The sequence below is a fragment of the Octodon degus genome, unplaced genomic scaffold (assembly GCF_000260255.1).
Source record: "Octodon degus isolate 3935 unplaced genomic scaffold, OctDeg1.0 scaffold00048, whole genome shotgun sequence".
Lineage (NCBI taxonomy): Eukaryota > Metazoa > Chordata > Mammalia > Rodentia > Octodontidae > Octodon > Octodon degus.
Genome location: NW_004524624.1, coordinates 12,122,746 through 12,142,854, shown reverse-complemented (window position 1 = coordinate 12,142,854; position 20,109 = coordinate 12,122,746). Strand labels below are relative to the sequence as shown.

At 37.4% G+C, this 20,109-nt stretch overlaps 1 long non-coding RNA gene and 1 pseudogene across 1 annotated transcript in view; one reads left to right on the top strand and one right to left on the bottom strand.

The window, feature by feature from the left end:
* The window catches only part of LOC111817076, a 25,443-nt gene extending 10,987 nt beyond the window's left edge, over nucleotides 1-14,456 (top strand). Inside the window, exon 3 of the long non-coding RNA XR_002821341.1 lies at nucleotides 14,423-14,456. This is a non-coding gene — a long non-coding RNA (uncharacterized LOC111817076). The remainder of the gene's footprint in view (nucleotides 1-14,422) is intronic.
* Nucleotides 7,393-20,109, bottom strand: part of LOC101568416 — a 16,789-nt pseudogene continuing 4,072 nt past the window's right edge.

The following is a 20,109-nucleotide window of genomic DNA, read 5'->3' as shown; positions in this document are numbered from 1 at the left end:
GCAGGGTGCCCCCCCACAGGGTAGGGCCCCCACAGCCTGGCACTGCCAAGAGGCAATTTAGCCAAGCTTCCAAAGTCAAGTTGACACAAGGTATCAACTCGCACAGGCGCTCATCTTTCCCCCTCACCCCTTTCTTTTACTTGCCCTATCACCTTCAGCTATGATGCTATCCTAATACCTCTGCCTGGTGAAGGGAGAGCACCCTGCAGCCCTCCGGCACTATCACCTCTGCACTGTAGTGGGAAATCGCTTAGGGGTTGTGGCTTCCAGGGCCTTCATCCATGCAATAAATATGTTTCTAGTCTGAAGGGAGGGTAAACTACACTTCCTTGAAACCCAGAGTGACTGATACATCCAGGTGTGTGTGTGTGTGTGTGTGTGTGCGCGCAAAATAAAATACACATATATTTACTTTAAGATATTTAGAGCCCTGTGACCTTGTAATTTTTTTGAGCATTTCAAGCACAGAATCTGTTGAACTAGGCACTTACAAGTATTTAATAAAAGCAAATAAACTTTGTGTTGTTTAAAAAATAAACATGAGCAGCACTTCTTTGCTGTAAGAATTGTTACTATTATTTTCTAGCCTGTGTTACACTGCAGGCTAGCGGAACACAGGCATTTTCAGCCAGCTGGAACCCTCTCCATCCGCTATTTATGCACACGCAGGCACACCCCATGGTTGTTTATGTCAGTTACTAGAACTTTGTAGGCAGCATTGTATAGGTAAGTGACAACATATCTTCAGTTACTAAATAAAGCTAGTTACAAGAGAAAACAAAAATGGCAAGAAACCAAACTTCTACTTTGCAAGAATGAAACTTGTCTCTTGTGTGAATTTTGTAGGGCCTCTTCAGACTTTAGAGAGGACTCTGCTTTTTCTAGGGCAACCCCTCAAACTCCAATTGGAAAATCATAAACATGGACATGTGGTCCACTTTGCCTGATTTACAGGAAAGGAATCAAATGACAAAACTTTAGGACAGGCTTTCACCAGATGCCCTGTTTGAGGGTAGTGCCTTAGTTGCTTTTCTCATTGCTGAGACAAACCACTCAATATAAACAAGTCAAAAGAGGGTTTATTCTGTCTCACAGTTAATAGTACTTTCACTCCACAGTTAGCTTGCCCCAAGCCAGTGTGGCATGACAGTGGGGAAACAGTCTGTAGCATGTCAGGCAGGACGCAGTGAAGCAGCAGCAAGCAGCAAAGCAAGCCTCCCCTTCCCTTTTCTCCCTTCCAGAGTACACGCCTTTTGGATGGTGCCACTCACACCTCGGGTGAGCTTTCTCATTGTCCACATCCAGAACTATGCTAATTCCAATCAGTGGACTAATTTAGTCCCACACATCCTAAATTCTGGTATCACACACCGTAGGCCTATGCCGCTCTGTACATCCCCACTTATGAGTGCATAAGGCTTTGCAGAACTCTAAATGCAAAACCATAGCAAGTGGCCTTTTGTAGAGGGAAGGAAGAAAACAGTGGATCTTAGATGAATTCATTGCTTACTTGCTTACTGTAAGTATTTATATATGTATGTATGTGTATGTGCAAGCACTCAGGTTGGGGTCTAATCCAGGACCTCATGAATGTTAGGCAAGCACTCTATGCCTGAGCAGCAACCTTAGGCCTCACTGCATACATCTTATTGAATACTAATCTATGCCAGGTACTGTTCTAGGAGCTGGGGTTTAACAATCCCTTATTTCATACAGCTTACATTTTAATAAGGATAAGAAAAATAACAATAATTGTTATGAGGAAATCAAACAAGATAAAGGTGGAGAGTGACTTGGGGTAGAAGTCTAGAGTTGGAGAAGTTATGCAAAGAAGAGGGAAAGCTCTCTAGGCAAAAGAATAGCAAGTGCAGTGGTGCTAAGGGAAGAAGGAGTTCTGTGTGTGTGTGTGTGTGTGTGTGTGTGTGTGTGTATGCATGCATGCATGTAAAAAGGAGCCAGCATAGCTGTCTTTTCCCTTTATAGTTGTTTCTTTTGCTGTGCAAAAGCTTTTTAATAAGATGAACCTCCATTACTGATTCTTTGTCATATTTCCTGTGGGATCAGGGTTTAGTTCATAAACTCTGCCTACACCAGTGTCTTCAAGAGTTCCACCTATTCTATCTTCCAACAGATTTAGTGTTTTTTTTATACTTTTATATTTTAAAGAGAATTTTAAAAATGAAAAAAAGGAAAATGATACAGAATTTCAAAACAAGATGATAGCAAATCAACAATGTTTGTTATATTGTATATTGTTAACTTTAAAGTTAAAAAGTTCAACGTCAGCCAGATAACTCAGTGGACTAAAGCACCTACTTAGGGAGAGCGCAGCAGCTGGGGTTCGATCCCCAGCCTGCTGTGCTGGCCCTACCCCAGGGGCATGCTGAGACAGTGATCGAGACTGAGTGTGGTGGCATGCATCTGTAATCTCAGAACTTGGGAAGCTGAAAACAGGAGGATCACTATGAGTCCGATCCATGTAGACCCTGTACTAAATACATAAAAAAAAATAATGTAGTTGTTCAGATTACCGGATATAAGCATGCAAAACTGTTAAAAAAAATTAAGCATGAACTATTCCTTACAATAAATCGATAGAAATTAGTACACTTAGCTACCTTGTGTGTATACACACACACACACACACACATAATTATATATAACAAGTAGTATATGTACATCTATCTATCTATCTATCTATCTATCTATCTATCTATCTATCTATCTATGTGTCTATACATTTTCCCCTTCCTTCTTTCTTTTCTCCTTTCCTTAGCAGTTTCTTTCCTTTTCACACGTTTACATCTATTGTACCTTTCAGATTTTATTCACTCTGTTTCTTTTTTAAATTAGTTAATATATTTATCTATTTTTTATCTTTTTGGTGGAACCTGGGATTGAACTCAGGCCCTTGAGCTTGAGTAAATGGATGCAACTAGAAACTAGCCTCCTAAGTGAAATATATCAGACCCAGATGGGTAAACATCGCATTGTCACTCTAGTTTAAGAAACTGAAAGAAAATACGATTATTTCACTTACGAGGCTAGTTTCTAGTTGCATCCATTTACTCATAAAATGTTCTACTTTATTTCTCTTTATAATTGATTAATACTCCATTGTATAAAAATATCATATCTTTTTCATGCATTACTCAGCTGGTGGACATTTGGGTTGTTTCCAAGATGTGCTGTTATAAACATGGATGCACATATACCACTGTGGTATAAGAACTGATGTTTTCAGTTCTTCTGGAAAAACACCCAGAATGGGAATAGTTGGGTCAAATAGGACCTCCAATCCTAGTTTTGAGGAATCTTCATAATGATTTCCACAGCGTTTATGTGAATTTACACTCCCACCAACAGCGGAGAAGGGTTCCTTTTTCCCCACAGCCCTGCCAGCATTTGTTATTGGTTGATTTCTTGATGATAGCTGTTCTTTCTGGGGTGAGATGGAATCTCAGTGTTGTTTTAATTTGTATTTCTTAAATGACCAATAATGTTGAAAATTTTTCATATGTTTACTTGTCATTTGTATTTCTTCATCTGAGAAATGTATATTATTCATCTTAGATGCCCATGTTTTGACTGGGTCTTTGAATTTGAGGGACCTGATTTTTTAAATTCTTTATATGTTTAGAAGTCCTTATCTGAGGGACAGTCATCTAAAATTTTTTTCCCAATTTATGAGTTTTCTTTTTATTCTGTTGGTGATTTCTTTAGATGTGCAAAAACTTTTCAATAAGATGAGATCCTGCTTGTTGACTTTTGGAAGTATCTCCTTGCAGTTTGGCTTTTGTTCATGAACTCTCTACCTGTGTCTTCAAGATTTCTACCTACATTCTCCTGCAGTATATTTAGTGTTTCTATTTTAATATTTAGATCTTTGATCCATTTTGACTTTAGTGTATGGTGAGAGACATGGGTCTAATTTTAGCCTTCAGCATGTGGAAAGTCAGTTTTTCCAACCCCATTTATTAAAGAGGCTATCTTTCTTCCAGTGAACATATTTCAAGGATAAGATGGCTGAATGTGTCTCTGTTGTCATCTTCTATTCTGTTACATTGATCGTCAAAGTCTTTTTTTTTTTTTTCATGCTGATTTTATCATAGTAGCTTTGTGGTATAATTTTTAGTCAGGGATAATATTGCCTCCTGACTTTCTTTTGCTGTCCAGAATTTCTTTTAGTATTCTAAGTCTCTTCTGGTTCCAGATGAACTTTAGAAATGGTTTCTCTATGAGGTATACGAATTGTATTTTAATAGAGATTGCACTAAATCTTCATAACAGTTTTGTTATGGCCATTTTTACAATGTTGGTTCTTCCTATCCATGAGCAAGGAGCATCTTTCCATTTTCTGAGACCTTCTTTCTTCTCTTTTTTCAGAGTACTGTAATTTTCATTGTGGGAAATCTTACTTCCTCTGTTAGATTGATTGCTAAGTATTTCATTTTTTGGATGCTTTAGTGAAACGTGTGGCCTCCCTAATTTCTCTCTCAGTGTATTTGTTGTGAACAGGAATGCTATTGATTTTTGCATGTTGACTTTGCATCCAGCTACACTACTGAATTTGGTTATTAAATCTAGAAGTCTTTTGGTGAATTTTTTGGGGTCTTTATGTAGAGTATCATATCATCTGCAAATAATGATCATCTTACTTCTTCCTTTCCTATTCTTATTCTTTTTATTTTCTCTTGTCTAACTATCGTGGATAAAGCTCCCAGAACTCTATTGAGTAGGAGTGGCAACAGTGCATATCCTTGTTGTGTTCTTGATTTTAAAGTGAAAGCTTCATGTGCAATATAACAACCACTGTTGGGTACTTACCTTGGTTTATTTTGGAAATTTTGTGTATCATTTCTAATGTCTTATCTATTATTTTTCTATTCTCTTTAAAATAAAAATAGATATATAAAGTGAAAGCTTTTAGTTTTTGTCCATTTAGTATGAAGTTGGCTGTTGTTTTGTCATAGATGGCTTTTATGAGACTGAGATGAAGATGATTTATTCTGATTTTCTGTAGGGTTTTTATCATCAATGAATGTTGGACTTTGTCAAAACCTTTTTCTGAATCTATTGAGGTGATTATATGATTTTTGTTTTTCGCTCTGCCAATATGGTATACTACATTTATTTATTTGCATATGTTGAACTATTCTTGCATTCCTGGGATGAATCCTACCTGGTCATGGTGTATAATTTTCTTGGTGATCTGCTGTATCCTGGTTGCTATTATGTTATTGAGGATTTTTGCATCTTTGTTCCTTAGGGAGAGTGGCCAGTAGTTGTCTTTTGTGGTTGCTTCTTTCTCCGGTTTTGGTATCAGGGTAATACTTTCCTCCTGGCATGAGTTAGAGAGAATTGCTTCCCCTTCAATTTCATTAGTTTGGAGAGAATTGGCATTACATTCTCTAAATTCCCTGTAGAATTCAGTTGTGATTTCATCAGGACCTGGGCTTTTCTTCGTTGGTAAATTTTTTATTATATTTTAAATTTCATTGACTGATACTGGGTTATTCAGAATTTTTATATATTTTCAAAGTAGGTAATGATGACCTTCTGAATTTCTACAGGGCCTGTAGTGATTTCACTGTTATTGTGCCTTATTGCATGCATTTGAATTTTTGTTTCCTTTTTTGATAAAGTTGGTCATAGGTTTATCAATTTTATTTATTCTTTTAAAGAACCAAAAAATTGATTTGTTAATTCTTTGTATTGTTTGCATAGTCTCTATTGCGTTAATTTCTACTCTGATCTTTATATTTTCCTATTGTTTTTCACTTTGGGCTTGTCTTTCTCTTGTTCTCCTTAGAAATTTGAGGTGCGACATAAGTTTATTTATTTGTGCTCATTCTGTTTTCCTGATATGAGAATTTACCACTAAAATTTTCCTCTTAGGACTGTTTTCATTGCTTCACTGGTTTTGGTAAGTTGTATCTGCATTTTTTATTGTAAATATTGTTTAAATTCTTCTTTTATCTTATCTGTGATGTATTCGTTGTTCAGGAAGATATTTAATTTCCATGTGTTTATGCAATTTTTGCAATTTCTTTTGTCAATAATTTTTGATTTCATTGCACTATGATCTGATAACATGCATGGGATAATTTCATTTCCTTTTCATTTATTTAAGCATCTTCTGTGAGTTAGTATATGGTCTATTTTGGATACCATCCTGTGTGCCGCTGAGGAGAATATGCATTCTGATGTTATGGAGTGGGACATTGTGTAGACGTCTACCAAGTCCATTTGTTCAAAAATTGGGTTCAGCTGTGATAAACTTTTGTGCCATCAATTTGGACAGAAGGGAGGAAATCAGTAAATTGCCTTGTAGAAATGTTCAAACCAGGCATGGTGGCATATACCTGTAATCCCAGAATACAGGAGGATGAAGCAGAAGGATTGCCCTGAATTCAAGATCAGTCTGGGTTAGCGAGTAAGCTCAAAGCCAGGCTGAACTACATAGCACAACCTTGTCCCTCTCCCCCAAAATTGCTCAATGTGAGCCTTCCTGAGAGAGTCATCACTGCATGAAGTCTACATATTAATCTCCCCCCCATTTCTATGCTTTTCTCTACTCTGTTTTCAGAATCTTTCTTTCTCTTTTCACCAAGTCCAAGTAGTTCTTTTAAACCTTTGTGCTTCTTGTGTCCTTTTGAGAAAAGCTATGCAATCTCCCTCAAGAAAAATGTATGCATAAGGAAAGGTACAGTTAAGGCTGCTAAAATCTGCCATGGTCAAGGGCTCTGCACCATGGTTGGAGGGAGCAGGGGCATATGTATTTGGTACAGGGTCTCACTATGTAGCTCAGACTCATAGTGATCCTCCTGTTTTCAGCCTGCCCAGCCCTGGGAATACAGGTGTGTGGAGCTGGGGATTGGGTATGAATTATTGTTCCTTTGCTGGAAGAGGTACCCTGGTATGCAGAGATGTGGCTCTGGCCTCACAAGGGAGGCTGACTAACTCTGGTTTCTGTTGTATCATCTGCAAATGCAGCAAGAATTCCTATTTTTTTTCTATAAAATGAGATATTTGGGTTAGATGATTTCTAAGGTAGCTTGTAGGTATGATATCTTCTTTGTTCCTACCTGCTGGACCCTACTCACACACTATTAGTTACTAAGTCCAAGAAGTTACCTGCTCTGAGAATAATCCATATATACTTCATATTTCCCCTGACAGAAAATACAAGGAAATACATTAAAAAAAGAAAGATTTTGGTATGCTGTTAGTTGGCCCACAATGAAGTTTTAAAAATATCAAATGATATGATAAGGTTACCTAACAGATAATGCAAAAGAAAACACGTGTGGTTTGATGAAGTTATTAAGGATATTAAACATTCATTGGTTGGCAAATTTTTGATGACAAGCATCTGGAGTAAAGGGCACCATTTCTGGCTACCTGCGGCAGTGCAAGATGGCCTGGCCGTTGTGGAAAACAGTTTCGTCAATATCTAATATAACAGAGGCACACAGATGATGCGAGTCAACAGAGGCAGTCTAGGAAGGCCTTATACATGGGCGGGACACAAGGAACAGGCTTTCTGTCATTTGTTTATAATCACAAAGAAATGGAAACAACCTAAAGGACTCCCAACAGGATTCGGATTTCGAAAACTGGAATTTTGTGCATCAGTAAGAGGTAATACATCGAATCTCTGTGTCAACATATATAAATCTCAAAAACAAGTTGTATGATATTTTTAGCATGTTGGCATTTCTTTGAAGTTTTAAAAACATACCAACTAACATTATCTGTATCTATGTAAGATTATAACCCTGAAAAGGCAACATAACAAGAGCTAAGATGTAGACCAGCTGGAACTCTCATCACTGGCTAGAGGTTGTGCAAATAAATTTAACCACTTTTGGAAGCTATTTGGCAGTTTCTCGGTAAAATGGAACATATAAGAGAAGAAAATAGGAGGGTGACAGGAGCTCTTTTTTATTTCTCTCTTTGTTTTTTAATGGCTGTTAGGGAAAAGATGATCTAATGCTCATTTAAAAGAGCATCTATCAGCTTGGTAAACCGTTTTCTCTTATTGATATACGAAAGCTTAACTTTCTCCCTTAAAATTAATTTTTGTTGTTTAGATAAAAGTTCAAGGGGCTGGCCAGAGAGCTCAGCGGATTAAAGCCCCTGCTGAGGCAGATGCAGGGACCGGATTCAATTCCCGGTGTTCCATGGTGACCCTGCCATCGGGGCACACTGAGAGAGCCATTGTGATTGGGCGTGGTGGCGCGCGCCTGTAATCCCAGTGCTTGGGAAGCTGAAAACAGGAGGATCACTATGAGTCTGATCTGTGAAATCCTGTAGCCCCTGTACTAAATACAAAAAAAGTGTAAAAACTATATCCATTTTTGAAGGAGCTAGTATTTTCATTCTAGTATATGTGTATGTATATTTTTAATATAGCTTAGGTCATGTTGTATATGCAAATTCACATTCTATTTGTATTTTTACATTTACATACTACAGGTGATTTTTAAAATTTTGACAAACTGCCATTGATATCACTTTTAATGACTCAAACTTATTAATTTGGTGCTAATTTATTTACTCCTTCCTCTGTTGTATATATTTGCTATTTGTTGTATATATTTGATGTTAATATTGTTTTAAATACATAGTGCAATTTTGTGGGTAAAGCACAAAATTTGGAGTCCTTTATCTTGGGTTCGAACCTCACAAATGCCACTTCTCAGCTGAACAATTTAGGGCCAATTGCTTAAACACATGGTGTTAGGTGTGGGTGATACTAGTACTTTATGGGCTATAATAACAAAGTGAGATAACATATATAAAATGACTAGTAGAGTACCCAGCTCATAGTAGCTATTCAGTAAATCGTAAATATAGGATCCCTGTTCAACTTTAAAGTCCCCAAGCATAAGCAATGACTCCATTATTTCTAATGTATAGAAAGGTTTATAATGCAAAGTATACACATATGTATATACTACTGTACCATACAGTGTATATTTGCTGAACTGCTGGCTGCTTTAGTTAGCTTTACAGAAGTTTAGGATTACTTTCTTATACAGGATTACTGGGTCTAAGGGTCCTGACAGGTAAGCTCTTACACCACGCTGTAGATGGCTCTAACTCTAGTGTGTGTGAGGGTGAAACTGGGTCGGCCTCCGAGACTGAGCTTGCAAGAGCAACTGAAAAGGAGGCAAGCTATTTTAGGAGCATATTTGCAAAGTATGGTATGTTCTGTTTTGGGTTTTTTTTTGGTGACTCTTAGGGGGATAATTATATCTATAATAGCATTTATGCTGCAGTGTAGTTTCTGAGTAGGTACGCAGCAATTACAGAAATGTTTATTTACTTTTTTTTTCATGGAAAATCCAAGAAAGACCAAAAAGCATGAGATGACTACATCCTGGTTGCTATATTAAAAAGTACTTTAGAGCTCTGCCTGCTTGATCCTGTGCCTTCCTTGCAAATAGTATCTAACCAGTGAGAAATACTCTCTGTAGTTTCAATCTCGATATACACCAATTATTGAACATGTATGCTGAGTTATTTATGGCAAAGACTGAAATAAAATTTAGAACTTCTACCAAATAAAGTATCCATCTATTGGGAAGAACAAGATGATTGTAGTATTTAAAGACAGAATAAGCGAAAAGGCAAAACTTAAGTGTGTGGAGGCCTTTTACCCCTCATGCTGGATAATAATGAATTAGCAATTTTATCAGCAGAAAGACAGGAGCGATCCATTTTTTTCTACTACAAGAATCAAATGAATACACTGTCCAGGTTTGCAATAAGCACAATAATAATATTTAAAATATTTATATTATATATAATGCTATATTAAAGGTTGTCATTTAGACAAAGAGGTGAATTTTTAGTTCATTTTCTGGTGTGTAGAGGCCATTTGAAAGAAAGTAAAGACAATATCATTATGATAAATCTGTAAATAGATTAAAAATGTAGTGTCACTCTCTTCCAAAATAATTTTTTCCTTTTCTGTTTTTTCTCTGTGAGGAAACTTTTTGAAAAGATAAAAATAGCATGTTCTTTACATAGTGTGAGGTAAGTTCCTTAAAATTAATTTAATTAAGCCTGACTAAAAAGATTTTGTCAATAACACAATTTTTATATACCCATGCATGTGCCAAAAAGACTTGATTGAATATTTATAAAAGACAGAGAAAGGTTTATATGCCAGTCAGTGAGAAAGAGAAGATAAGATGCTTAAAAGAAAAGAGAACAGTTCTTAAAAAAAAAGGTTTCTATCTACTCAAAATTTTCCTACCTTTTTCCTAGGTCTTGAATATGACAAGACCTAGTCTTGATTTCAGGAAATTTGATACTAAGGTTTTAACGACAGGTAGGAAAATTGCAAGCTTACTACAGGATGAGGAAAGACGTAATATGATGGAATTGAAATATGACAGCAGAATCATGGTAACTGGTATGAACTTGCTCATATTCAGATACAAAGAATGTTATATTTATTTTTTACATCAAATTAAATTGAGCTCAGCACTTCTTTTATTTATTTATTTGATACAGGATCTTGCTGCACAGTTCGGACTCATAGTGATCCTCCTGTCTCAGCCTCCTCAGTGCTAGGATTATAGGTGTGCGCTGCCAGGGATCGAACTCAGGTTGCCAGGCAGGTGCTTAGACAGTTGAGCTATGTCCCCAGCCCAAGCTCAGCACCTCTATCTATACTCAAGATGACTGGAAATCCAGTGTTAGTCATTTTGCAGTTTTCTCCCCGATATACAACAAATGTAATGTTGGCTAGTGTTTATGTAGAACTTACTCCTAGCCAGGCACCTAGTTGTGGTGTTCCAATTCATCGTATCATCATAATAACTCTCCGAGGGAGGTACATCATAACTTACTGCACTCATCTTTAATTGTGAAAACTATGATACAGGGAGAAGCCTACACAGACTGCCCAACTAGTAAGGGGCCAGGATTTGCAGTCTGCATTGGGAATCTGCACTTTTAACCACTGGAAACACTATATTAACCTGAGTTCATGTGTTTTGGAAGTTCTGGGTCAGGGGTACGGGGCCATCCAATCCTGAAGCAATGCTGCTTTAGCGTCTGGCACCAGAGGTCAGAAAGTTGGCATCCTGTGCTCACATCTGACAGCAGGCACATTTTATTCCATGTGGACCTAGTTTTCGACACTCTGAAAAGACAGCATTCAAATATAGAATCTTTAAAAAGTGCAGTTTTTGTTGGAGGATCGGCATAGGTGGCAAGGCTACCGAGGTTCCTGGGGCCCGTAAGTGGAAACTCATCCCTGCTGCACCCGATCCATGCCTCTGAGCTCCAGCCGCCCTCTCTGTTTCTATCCTCGGGCCCTTTACTTGCCAGACTCAGTACGTCAGGCGTGAGAAAATGAAGCTGTTTTGCCTGCTAATAGAGCCCTGCCTGTCCTCTCAGTGGCCCTGCTTCCTTCACGCTGAGACAACCACTCAGCCACATCGAATTTCTCACTAGCACTGTGAATTTTTCTTCCTCAAAGGCCGAGATGGGTTCCGGTTCCTTCATTATCTCATTAGGAACTCATATTTAAAGATCTAGCAACCCATCGGGCTCTTTCAGTGTCTTTGCCTTATAAAACAATCAGCTACCAAACCTTAGATTTCACTATCAACTCTCTGGTACCCACAACCTCCTCTGTGATCCTTTGCCACCCCAAAACTCTACCACCTAGACGTGCACCCTGCTTCTTGTCTGAACTTCCTTACTAAGTGGTCTCACATATACCGGCTTCTGTTTACCTTTACTCTATTTTCCGTTTCCCAGCTCTCCTATTTATTGCCAATGCTCGGATGAACCAACTCTCCTCTGTTCCCTAGTACATGCCCTTGCCTTGAGCATTGCTTCCTGGCGCAGGGTGGGAGGTGGGGGTGGGGCAGAGATGGTGCTCAGCCCAGTCTCCTGGGGAAGCTTGTTGCATTGGTTTTCCTGATGGGAACTCAGCTTTCCTCGTCATTGGAGGAGCTCAGGGCCTCGCTGTTGCTGAGAATGGCTGTGGCACATTGCAGGGTAGCTCTGGTTCTTGCCTTGAGCTTTGCTTCCTGGCTTCCTGGCAGACCCCTCAGCCTGCTAGCACAGACCCTTCATCCTGCTGGCACAGGCTTTCTAGCTTCCATCACTGACTCTTGGGCCTTCCCAGCACAGATCCGTGCAATAGGCCTCGTGAGACATTGTCGCGGGCTCTAGGCCTCCAGTGGGACTTGTGGGAGGCATTGTTGTGAGCTCTAGGTCTTCATCTGGACTCATGAAGGACATTACTGTGGGATCCAGGACCTCAGCTGGAGTCTTTGGTCTTTAGTGTATGGACAGATTTCCTGTACTGTCTTTTTGTATATCATTCTTTGCATGAATATTATAACCTCTTAGTATATGTGTCCTGTATTGTATTGTTCCCCTTGCCAGACCCCAAACTATGACAGGCCATCTGTGGAAAAATGCCCCAAGTCAATGATTATGTGCAGCACTTTTCATAGAATCGGATCTTCATTTTCTGGCTTTTCTGTAGTAGTAAATGACTTGTATTTTTAGTGGCAAGTAATCCAGCTCTTACATTGGCAAAGCAAATCATCTGTAGTTAAAAGTAGAAAGGAACATTAAGCACTTTAAATTTGTTTATTAATGTTTTCATTTTTGTATTTTTCAAAGACAATAGTGATTGTCACGTGTCTGACCCTTTCCCTTATGTCTTTACTTGCATAGAAAGTAAATAAGGTACTATCATTTCCATTGAGAAGTGATGACACTGAGACACAAGGAGTTAATTGGAGAAATCATGATAGGACCTAGGATGATGACTCTGAGCTAGACACTTTGTCTTGTAGATTAGAAGCAGAAGTCCCTGCTAGTCAATAATTATTACTGCAGGAACTATTCAGACTTTAAAACCATTCCAGGGGCCGGGTTTGAAGTCTTGATATTCCATTTAAAAAAATCAGGGAATTGTTTGTCCTTGAAAAGAGTGGGGAGCTTTGTATGCAGAGATAATAAAACATCTAGACCAACATGTTTAACTAGAGGCAGTATTGCTCCCTACCCCCACTTGCTAGCATACCTCTCTCCCATCCACATTTGACAGTACCTATGGATGTTTTAGTTTGTTCCAGATGGGGTCATTGCTGGCATCTGGTGGGTAGCAGCTGGAGGCCCTGGGAGACACCCTACAATGTATAAGACAGCCCTCGTAACAAAGAAAGATCTAATTTACAAAGTTAATAGTGCTGAGGCAGAGGAGCCCTGCTTCAGACTGCCTCTCTGCCTTGGCTAATGGCTGGCACACTTTAAATTTGCCGTACAGTATCTGCCATAAACCATGGATGGGCAAAATTTTTAAAAACAGAGGTCAGGGCTGCAGAGATAGCTTAGCAGTCTAAGTGGCTGCCTAGGCAAGCACAAGGACCAGGGTCCAAGCACTGGTACCACAGTGCACTGGTACCACTGGTACACAGAACAATGGTACCAGCGTCCCAGCCCCAGGCACTCCGAGCCAACCACCAAGACTGGACATAGTAGTGCACACCTATAATGCCAGTGCTGCTGAAGCTGAGACGGGAGGATCATTGTGAGTCTGAGTTGCATACTGAGACCCCTGTACCAGATACATTAAATTTAAAAAGAACAGGTCCTTTATGTACCATATTTGGTGCTTTCTCTTAATTCTTCACATCTTCTCTCAATCCTTGCTCTCTCCGTGTTGTTGCCCTCACCTCTCTTGTCAACATTTGCTGCAATTCATGTTCTTTGATCCCTTTTTACATGAAATTGACAGGACTCAGCTCCAGCCTGGTCCCCTTTTCTTGCTCTCTGAGAGCCAGGCAGATTTTGCACTCACATACTGGATGATGAGTGGAACTGTGGGCCCTGGGGGCAGCACAGTGAATGCTGGGTGGGCCCCTCCTGGAGACTAGCTCCTGGTTTCTGTGATTATTTTTGGAAAAATGGTTCCTGGAAGAAAAATGTCAATACCTGCTCTGAGTGCCTTAGAGAAAACTGGATGGCTAATTTTCCTAAAAGTAACTTCTAGAAGGAGGATGTCTTAGTTTTCTCCTTGCTGAGACAAAATACTCAGTGCCTAAGTTAAAGGAAGGAAGGTTTATTTGGATCACAGCTTGTAGAGGTTTTAGTTCAAGCAGGTTGGCATGGTAGAGGGGCATTGTGGAGGACAAAGAGTTCATGGCAAGCCGGAGGCAGCAAGCTTCAAGTAACAAACAGTAACACTAGCCCTCTTTCTGTCCCTTATATTTTTTTGTCGCGTATATTTTATAACATAAAATAATTGTAACATAAAATAATATAAAAATCCCCTAGGGATGTACCCTCTCAACAAGGGCAGGGCACCCTTAATCCTATCCATAACTCTGCCAATCCACCAGTGGACTAATTTAGTAATCTACATGTACTCTAGATCCAGCCACCTCTGCCAAAGCCCCACCTGTGACTACATGAAGCACTGGGAGAACATCTAGATACAAGCCACAACAGAAGGTAAAAATTACACTTCAGGCTCACCTACAAGTTATAACTCCTATTTGTTTAAGAGCAGAGAACTCTGTGATAGTAGTCTTTGTACACAAAGCTATTTTGAGTTTATCCCTATACAAAGTAGATTTGAATTTATTAATTGAGAGGGATACATAGGATACCAGAAGGACCTGTGATGGGGGCAGAAGACTGAATAATTTAGGTATTTTATTTTCAAAATGATTGTTGACATGCATAGAAGCATCATTTGTACATCACTGATGAGGATTGGGGCTACATATCCTAAATGACTGAGCTGACCATGAGTAATCTGTCTAATAAAAGTCTCTCTTACCTAGATAAAAAGTGTCAATCATCTTTGGTTGAACTATATTCTAGATTAGCGGTTCTCATATTGTGGCCTAATGTGCCTTGGGTTATCCTAATGCTGTTTCAGAGACTAAAGTTCAAACATTTTTTATAATAACATTAAGATGTTGGGAAAAAAGGGGGGGGGCCAGAGAGATGGCTCAGTGGAATAAGTGCTTCCCTGGCAAGCACAAGGGCCTGAGTTCAATCCCCGGTTCTGGAAAAAAAAAAAAAAAAAAAAAAAAAAAAGATGTTGGGTTGGGGATGTAACAGAATAGTAGCACACATACTACCCTGGGTCTGGTCTGCAACATTGAAAGAAAAAAAAATATTTGCCCTTTTTTTCCCCATTGGTCATGCAACGACATTAGTACTGATAACTGCAGATGCTTTACCATAAATTAAGGCAAGGATGATTAAATGTATTAGTAATAGTTTTCTTCATCTTTACATATGAAAAATTTTTAAATGCCCATTTTATTTAAGAAGTCCCTAGTTGAAGTAGTAAAAATCATTAATTTTATTAAATCTTGAGTTTTAATTTTTTTTTTTAAAGAGAGTACAGGGCTGGCCAGATACTCAGCAGACTAAAGCTCCTGCTTAGGCAGAGCACATGGATGGGGGTTTGATCCCTGGCACCACAAGCTGTGCCGACCCTGCCCCAGGGCGCCCTAAGATGGTGATTGAGATGGGACATGGTGGCACACGCCTGTAATCCCAGCACTTGGGAGGCTGAAGACAGGAGGATCACTACGAGTCCAATCTACATAGTGAGACCCTGTAAACCCTGTACTAAATACATAAAAAATAAAAATAAAAAACAGAGAGTACAAAGTAGTGTTAAAACAGAAAAAAATTACAAGTGATGCAGAATTTCACTTAAAGTAATATGAATTTCACAGTATTTGTTGTAATGCATAGTGTTGTCTTCCAACCAGTTATTCATACCAGTTATTCATATATGCATGCAAAATTGAAAGAAGAAAAAAAAAAGAAATGTATAAGAAATTAAGAAGAGACAAAGTACAAACAATTGAAAAGGGAGACAAAACAAATCAAGCATTATCTGCTCCTTTCTCTAGGCCAGCAGCAATCTGTCTTTTGCAATGCTGTGTGACAGAACAAATGAGAAATATGCTTGACATACTTGCTGCATATTGAGTGCAGAAGCGCAGCGACTGCTTTAAGAAAATGTTCCTGGCAGCTGTTCTGAGCTGGCCGAGCCACGTTGTTCACGGTACATTTTCAGTGGAAAGAGACGATGGGCAAACTATGGTTATTTAAGCTATGGTTGCTCAGCAGAAATTTGATTTAAAAAAATAAAATCAACCTGTCAGTTCAAATAAAACAATTGCCTGTAGTTTGCTAAGATAAAATGAGTATTTTCAAGCAAAAATTTGGGAAATATGGATTTATCACTATGAATTTGTCACTTTCCAGTAGTAAGACAGTTTTCTGATGAAATTAGTGGTGAGGCGATAAATGAGATTTTTTGGATATTGTATAAGGAAATGTGTCCACACTGGGAACAACTAAATAAGTGTTATGTGTTGATATTTTAAATAAGTCCAATGAATGGTAGTGCCAAATCATGCATGGGTGAAAGGTCCTTTCAACATCCAAAATAGCATGAATAGACAGTGTTAGATGTTTAGTTGAATTCAAACACTTATAGTATTTAGATGCCAATAGAATACTCACCTCTGTCAGGACAAATAAATAAATAAATAATTTTTAAAAAAGAAAAAAAATGGAAATGGAAAGAAGCAGTCAATGCTCTAATTAGCTTTGTCTCCTTTTTTCAATTGTTTGTACTTTTTCTTTTCTTAATTTCTTATACATTGCTCCAGTTTTTTCTTCTCCCAATATCTGGTAATATGAATAGCTGGTTGTAAGACAATACCATGTATTACAACAAATATTGTGACGTTCCTGTTACTTTGTTAAGTAAAATTCTGTATGAGTTGTCAAAATAAATAAATAAATAAAATTTAAAACAAACAAACAAAACAAAATAGCATGAAAAGTTCATTATTCTGGTTTGATTCCACACTGCAAATGACCTTTAAGGAATTATTGCTTGTTGAATTTGACGTCATAAAGTAAAAATAACAACAATTACTCTTTAAAGACTATTAAAATAATCCTTTCTTTTGCAACTACATATCTATATAAGGCCACATTTTCTACATATTCTTCAACCAAAACAACAGATTGCAACAGATTTTAAGAAGTAGATGTTAGAATCTAACTGTCTTGTAGTTAGGAATGCTTTAAAGAAATTTGCAAAAACTGTGAAACAAGGCCTTGCCTCTCATGAATGAGCTTTTGGTTTAGGAAAAATAGCTACTTCTCATGAAATATTTTGTATTTCAACATATAATATGCTTGTTAATGTTATTTTAAAATAAACACAGCATTTATTTCTCTACAGCAGATACTGACAGCTAAAATTCACATCACAGAGTGTAAAGGGATCTTGAGACCAAAGGTTTGAGGACAAAAAAGAAAGAATTACAGTAATTATAAACTTAATCCCTTCAAAGTAAACATGGATAATATTTTCTGCATTTAAAAATATTAAAAATGACATTTGGCTGATTTATTGCTCTTTTCAAAATAGTTTTACATATATCAACAAATAAATTTTTTGAGCAGTCCTACAGGTCAGGAATTATTTTTTTCATGTTGCACTAAAGAAATTTGAGGTGCAGAGCATTCACCAATCAGCTTATCCTAGAAGAGAGCAGGAGATAGAGCAAGATTCTGACCCCAGATCTCCCAACTTTCACTTTCATTATATTTTTGGAATGCGACCTTTTTTTGGTGGGATTGGGATTGAACTCAGGCAAGCGCTTATGCTACTGAGCCTTCTCCCCAGCCCCATGGAATACAACTTTTGAAACCATTAGATTCAGAAACCATTAGAAATGTATTAGTATGTAAAGAATACAAACACAAAAACACATTTTAAAAGTTTATTATATTACTCTTGTATAACAAATATTAAACTCAAATATAACAAGTCATACTGGGCTTTAGTTATGCTCAGTATGTTGGACAAGTAAATATTTCAAGTTCTGAATCAATAATGTCTAAATAAATGTTGTTCATCATCTTTACCTATTTGTTACATGAGACTGTAGGAAATACCAATATTCTGTTATTTTTGGTTTACAAAAATGATAATTTGATATAATCAATGTAGTAAAAATTTTAAAAACATAGAAAGTACAAATGAAATCTTTTACATTAGATTAAAATGACAAATATATAACTACATTGAAATATTAATTTTCAGTTTTAAAGATATAAACTGAAAAATAAGAGACCGTGTACAAACTCCAATTAAGTCCTAAATCCCAATGTTTGATGGTAGCTACTATCAACAATTTCCAGCAAGCACATACAATAATATCATACATATTAGACACCCCCACACCACCAATAAATGGCTACATACTTCAGTAAAATAAAAACTTGTATAAATATTTTAATACTAAATTTATTAAGACATTATGAGATTAGTACAAATTATCTTTGGATTCTCCAGTTATAAGAGGCACTCAAAGCGGTGGCAATTAGCCTCCAGACCTTGGTTAGTATGGTGAACTACTGCTTGGGTAACTGAGATGCATTTTCAATTTCTTGAATGCTACCCCTGCATTTTCAATTTCTTTTTTAAGACCAGCAATATTAGTGGGTATTTGGCAATATACAACATCTTCTAGGGTCCCTTATACAAGAGTAGCACCATATGTTGAAAAAAAATCATACTATTTTACTATGTTCTGAAGTATATATATATTTTTTGTTTTTCCTTCTCTCTTCCTGAGTCTCTCTCTCCCTCCATTGCTGTCTCCTTCCCTTCTTCCCTCTCTTCCTCCCTCTCTCTCTCATGTGCACATGCATATGTGTGCTTCATCTCCAAATTATACTAATAATCAAATCAAACTAATCAAATTACTTTGTAAATTGCCTTTCATTACATGCTATTCATATAGTTCTATTCTTTTTTTATGTTCCACTTTTTGGAGAATGTGTCATAATTTAATACTAAATTTTAAACAATTATGAAAGTACCATGTTTATGTGGGCAAGTATATTTATATTAGTGTTTATTTTGTACATGTATATATGTGTGTAGGCACATTAATTTCTATGTATGTATGTACACCTGTGTGACCACTCACAGAATGATGAAAGTATGGGACGTTTTGAATATCCCAGCAGATTCTATCAACCCCCTTCTTGGTTAACAACTTTGCAACTCAGCAGCCACTGTTCTGCTTTATCACTATATGTTAGGTTGGTCCATTCTTAGACTTGATATAAATGGAATCATATCTTATGCTTTCCTTGGGTGTGTCTATCTGGTCTCTTTCAGTCAGAACAAGTTCTTTGAGGTTGATTTGTATTACTGTATGTAGCTATTTGCTCATTTTGATTGATACGTAGTATTCTACTGTATGAATTTATCCAGTCTAGTATTGATGGAAATTGGCTTTTTTGTTTTTTAAGTTTTATATTATGAATAAAGCTTCCATGAACATTCTTTAGGTGTCTTTTGGTGGACATGCCCATTAGTTTTCTTTCAGTCTGTATTAGTCAGCTTCTGGTCACTGTAACAAACCAGCTAAAATAAACCACTTATAAGGAGAAAAGCTTTATTTTGTCTGATAGTTTTAGAGATTTCAGTCCATGATTTGTTAACTCCTTAATTATAGATCTCTAGTAAGGCACAGTACCATGATGGGAGTGTATTAGGAATTCGCTCAGTTTGTGGCAACCAGGAGGCAAAGAGACAGGAAACAGTCAGGGTCTCAACATTCCCTGCAAATTCATGCATCCAGTTGTCTAACTTCCTTTTACTAGACTCCACCTGCTAAATATTCTGCCACCTCCTAGTAGCATGGGCTGGGGATCAAGTTTTCAACACATGGCCTTTTGAGAGACATTCAAGATCCAAATTTTTGGATATGGGGGCACATTTCTAAAATCTCAGCAATGGGGAAAGATAAAGAAATAGTATTGCAAAGTTCAAGCCCATCCTAGGCAACTTAGTGACTTGGTGAGAACTTGTCAAAATAAAAAATAAAAGTTCTGGGATGTAGCTTAGTCAGAAGGCTCTGGGTTCGATCTCCAATAATGATGGAAAAAAACTATCAGCATATTCTTTTTTAAAACTTTTTTTTAAAAGAGAGTACAAAATAGTATTAAAAATAAAAATTACAAATCATAAAGATTTCACTAAACAAAATA